The sequence below is a fragment of the Helianthus annuus genome, chromosome 4 (assembly GCF_002127325.2).
Source record: "Helianthus annuus cultivar XRQ/B chromosome 4, HanXRQr2.0-SUNRISE, whole genome shotgun sequence".
Classification (NCBI taxonomy): Eukaryota; Viridiplantae; Streptophyta; class Magnoliopsida; order Asterales; family Asteraceae; genus Helianthus; species Helianthus annuus.
Window position 1 is genome coordinate 4,417,569 of NC_035436.2, and position 6,000 is coordinate 4,423,568.

Genomic DNA, 6,000 nt, shown 5'->3' on the forward strand with positions numbered 1-6,000 from the left:
GGATCGTTTTAAAGCTAAAACTTTTCCCGATTATTTCATTTCACAATTCGGGACAAAACCCCATAATTTACAATAATAAGATTTTTCTGATAATCTTTGTTTCAAAACATATTTCTTTATTTTATATTGAGCCACTATCGTAAGCTTGAAATGCTCCTCGGCACTTTTCCTGAATTACAGTAGATCACCTGAAACATGTTTGAAAAAGGTTTTGTCAGCGGGGAAATACTGAGTGAATCATTCATTTTACTGAAAATGACACTTTTACTATTATTCACAGTGTTAAGATCTTTTACGCATGTTTCTGATATCAACCAACTACCCACAGTATTTGTCACTCGACCGGATCTGTGACAGTGGTCATATCACCATTGGCTGCCCCAATGAATGACGTAAATCAATTAAAATTAGGTTTGCCCACCTAAAATGATTTAAACTGTAGTAATGTGCACATACCCCACATACTGGCTGTAATTTGGTGATTACATCAACTTAATCACTGTAATTATAATTCTGAAAATAAATTGGAGTATTGTAAAACATTTGATAAAAAGAGAATGACTCACATTGCAGATTTAATATGGACAGAATATGATTTAGCCTCGTTAACCTAATAGTAATAATAATGCACACAAAACTGGGTTAGTGATCAATACAGCAGTCACGATAACTCACGAGATCAAATTCTCACAATGAACGACAAAGTGCAATACTTAAACATTCATCGATTTAACGACGAACGACAAAGTATAACCCTAATGTGGGCGGCACTTAAACATTCTTTGGATATATTGATCTCGGAAAATGAATCGTAATAGCGATCGAGTAATTACCCTGTTTTGCGGCAGCGATTCGAGTGCAGTGTGTGTTTAATTATAGTGTTTCAGAGCTAATTCGACGTATACAGAACCTACAGACGTCGTTTAAATTCCAAAATTCAAGTCCCAATGTCGGCTATTTATAGCCAGAAAATAGCATCGCTTACGGACCGTAAGCCATAACCCTTACGGTCCGTAAGGGTTCGGTCTATATTGTAGAGTAGCCTACTCAGTGGTATAGGCCTGATGATTCAACAAAAATCGAATTTCAGTATATACAACGCGATTTTGTTGATAATCATTAACTAGGTTTTATCCCCCCTGAGTTTTAGGGGCCCTGATCCTGATTCCGATTGTTCTGGAAATTTTAGGGTTTGTGCGGAATTACTTGGGTGTCTCAATTAGGGTTTTCTTATTGACTAATTATTATTCTAATTATTAATTTTAATGAGAGTTGTTACATCCTCCCCACCTTAAGAAAATCTCGTCCTCGAGATTTATTGAAATAGATGAGGGTATTTCAGCTTCATTTCCGACTCCAGTTCCCAAGTATATTCTGGTCCTCTCTTTGAATTCCATTTGACTTTCACCAGTACTAGTCGCTTGTGTTTGAGAAACTTGATTTTCTTATCTTCTATTTGTAAGGGTTTCTCTATGAATTTCAGCATTTCATTTACCTCCACATCTTGAAGAGGTACTACCAGGGATTCGTCTGATAGACATTTCTTAAGATTGGATACATGAAATACATCATGTACTCCAGCTAGTTCTTCTGGTAGTTGTAAGCGATAAGCAACTGGTCCGATTCGTTGAATCACTGGGAATGGTCCAACATATCTGGGACTCAGTTTTCCTTTCTTACCGAATCGTACTACTCCTTTCCAAGGAGATACTTTTAAAAGTACTTTGTCTCCTATCTGGAATTCGAGTGGCTTGCGGCGATTGTCTGCATAGCTTTTCTGGCGATCTCGAGCTGTCTTTAGTCTTTCCTTGATTTGTGTTATTTTGTCAGTGGTTTCTTGCACGATTTCTGGACCTGATAATTGACTTTCTCCTATTTCTGCCCAACATACGGGAGTTCTGCACTTGCGTCCATAAAGTGCTTCGAATGGAGCGGCTTCAATGCTTGAATGATAACTATTATTATAGGAGAATTCGATTAATGGTAAATGGTTATCCCAATTACCACCAAAGTCAATTACACATGATCGGAGCATGTCTTCTAGAGTTTGGATCGTCCTTTCACTTTGTCCGTCTGTTTGTGGATGATATGCAGTACTTAAATTGAGTCGGGTTCCCATTGATTCTTGGAAACTTGTCCAGAAACGGGAAGTGAAACGACTATCTCTATCCGATACAATGGAGAGTGGAACTCCATGTAAGGATACTATTTCATCTACGTACAACTTGGCTAACCTTTCCATACTAAAGGTTTCCTTTATTGGTAGAAAATGAGCGGACTTGGTTAATCGGTCTACGATCACCCAAATGGCATCATTACCTCTTCTAGTTTTGGGTAACTTAGTAACAAAGTCCATTGTTATGAGTTCCCATTTCCATACAGGCATTTCTAATTGTTGTAGCAGACCTGAAGGTTTCTGATGTTCGGCTTTAACTTGTGAACAAGTTAAACACTTAGATACGTATTCGGCTATATCCTTCTTCATTCCTATCCACCAGAAATTTCTTCTTAAATCTTGGTACATCTTATTGTTTCCTGGATGTACAGTATACCTAGATTTATGAGCTTCGTCTAAAATTTTTGACCTTAAATTTCCCTGTTTAGGTACCCAAATTCTGCTTTTGTGGAATTTCCAAATTCCATCATTTCCTTGTTCTAATTCTTTTAGGTAACCATTCATTCCTTCGGCATCGTCCTTGATGGCCGTTTCTTGAATTTCTTTTAATTGTTCCATTAAATCTACTTGTAGATTTATTCTAAGGGCCCGAACTCGCCTTTGCTTCTCATGATACTTACGACTTAAGGCGTCTGCGACTACGTTTGCCTTTCCTTCGTGATATTGAATATCACAGTCGTAATCACTCAGGATTTCCATCCATCTTCTTTGTCTCATGTTTAACTCTTTTTGCCCAAATATATACCTTAAACTCTTATGATCTGTATAAACAGTAAACTTACTTCCATACAGATAATGTCTCCATATCTTAAGGGCAAAAACTATAGCTCCTAATTCTAAATCATGAGTCGTATAGTTTTCTTCGTGCTTTTTCAATTGTCTGGAAGCATACGCAATTACCTTCTTGCGTTGCATCAACACACATCAGTATCCTAATTTTGAAGCATCACAATATACCTCAAAATCTTCTGTTCCTTCTGGTAAGGCTAAGATTGGAGCATTGGTTAATTTCTGCTTTAAGATTCTGAAAGCTTCTTCTTGTTTAGGTCCCCATTCAAACTTAGTGGCTTTACAGGTTAGCTTAGTTAATGGTACAGCTATTTTGGAAAAATCCTTAATAAATCGTCTATAATATCCAGCTAATCCTATAAAACTTCTAATTTCCATTGCAGTTTGCGGAACCTTCCAATTGGTAATTGCTTCCATTTTAACAGGATCTACATGAATTCCTTCGTGATTCACCATGTGTCCTAAAAATTGCACTTCTTGTAGCCAAAATTCACACTTCGAGAATTTAGCGTACAACTTTTCTTTTCTTAACAAAGTTAAGAGTGCATGCAGGTGCTGACAATGTTCGACCTGACTTTTTGAATAAATAAGTATATCGTCTATGAAAACAATTACAAATTTATCCAAATATGGTTTACAGATCCTGTTCATCATGTCCATAAATGCTGCAGGTGCATTAGTTAATCCAAAGGGAATGACTGTAAACTCATAATGTCCATACCTAGTTCTAAAAGCAGTTTTAGGTATGTCTTCTTCTTGAACCTTCAATTGATGATATCCGGAGCGCAAGTCTATTTTAGAAAAATATTTAGCGCCTTGTAATTGATCGAAAAGATCATCAATCCTAGGTAATGGGTATCGATTCTTAATTGTAACCTTATTCAATTCTCTATAATCGATACACATTCTCATCGATCCATCTTTCTTTTTCACAAACAACACTGGTGCACCCCAAGGGGATGAACTAGGTTGTATAAATCCTTTGCTTAGTAATTCATCTAATTGCTTTTTCAATTCTAGCATTTCGGTAGGAGCTAATCGATAGGGTGCCTTGGCTACCGGTGTAGTTCCTGGAATTAGATGAATCCTAAATTCTACCTCCCTATCTGGTGGTAACCCAGGTAAATCTTCCGGAAATACATCTGGGTATTCTGAGACTACAGGAATTTCCTTAAGTTCCTTACCCTTAGTACAAATGATTACTGAAATCATATATACTATTCCTTGTTTCCGTTCATAATTAGCAACTTTCATTACTGATATGAACTTCAGTGGCTTCCGAGGTTTATCTCCTGAAATCTTAATTACCTCTCCAGTAGGTGCTTGAATTTCTATAGAGTTTCTATCACAAATGATTTGAGCATGGTTGGCTATTAACCAATCCATTCCTAACACAACATCGAACTCAGCTAATTTCATAGGCAATAGGTTTGCAACAAACTTATGACCTGAGAGTTCTATTTCTACTTTTTGCAAAACCTGATTGATTTTTACTAAATTCCCATCTGCGGTTTCGACTGTAAAAATCTGCCTAACGGTAGTTAAGGGTAACTTAAGAGCTTGACAGAATGAAGTATTTATAAAACTTTGGTTTGCACCAGAGTCAAATAATACTTTTGCATAAACGTTGTGAACTAGAAACGTACCGGCGATGACATCCGGAATGAGCTCTGCTTCTTGAGTAGTTAGCTGGAATGCTCTGGCATTCTTCTTAGTAGCTCCTTCGGCTGCCTTGGGTTTGTTATCTACTGGGTTGGCTAACTTAGGACATTCTGTTTTGAAATGTCTGGCTTCTCCACAATTGTAACAAATTATGGATCTTTTTCTACAATTTTCTTCACGATGTCCTGTTGTCTTGCAAAAATTGCAAATTCTATTACATTTTCCGAAATGGTTCTTCCGGCAAATTTTGCAGAATGGCACAGTTGAAGATTGTCCTGTTGCCCTTTTCTTGAAATTACTACTATTACCCATCCTAAATCCTTGGGTAATTTTCTGAGCTAGTTCCTTTTTCCTATCTTCATCCCTTGTGCGTATCAGTTCATCAGTTAGGGTGTTAGCTAATTCTACTGCATCGTCAATAATGCGAGGTCTCGCAGCCTTAACGATATTTCGAATTTCGCTAATTAATCCCCAAATATAGCGAGAAATGAGTACCGGTTCTGGCGAAGCCAGGTTAGGTACCACTCTAGCATATTCGAAGAATGTCGAAGTATAACCACGACACTCCACACCTAACATCCGATGAGTTAGGAACTTATTTGCCATTTGTTCCTTTTCATACTCAGGACAGAATTTTCTTTCTACCAGATTCTTGAATTCTTCCCAAGTCATGGCATAAGCCCTATTTCTTCCTTTAGCTTGTAGCACAGTGTTCCACCATTCGAGTGCTCCTTCTTTAAACAGATTTGATGCGTACATGACCTGATCATCTTTGGCACACTTACTTATTGCAATTACTGCTTCGGTTTTTTCGAACCAACGCAGCGATGCAGTTGCCCCTTCGTTGCCTACAAATTCAATGGGTTTACAAGCAAGAAATTCCTTGAAAGTGCAACCAGGTGCTGCAGCCTTTCGTTTCTTAGGGAGCGGCGTGTGCTGGGATTCATTATCATGATTAGCATGATTATTACCCCCGTTTATACTATTACTGAAGTTATCCTCAATAGTATGTTTACTAGGAATAATATGTTGCGGTTCGACTGGATTTTTCACAGCAGCAACAAATGCTGGAATAGCATTAGCTATCCCTTGAGCAACAATATTTTCAATATCTTGTCTAGTCATATACTGATCCCCTGGATGTTGCTCTGACTGATTAGCTTCATTTACCGGTTCATTACCACTATTAGCCATCTGATAATATATATTAATTAGTATCTTGATAAATAGCAATTTATACACAAACAATCAGAAATTCATAATGCACGTAAAGTCAAAACTGTCGATTTTATATTAGTTATAGTATGCATCAATACACACCAATATTTTACAATGTTTTATTTGTTATGTTACAGACTGATTTTGCTATTTAC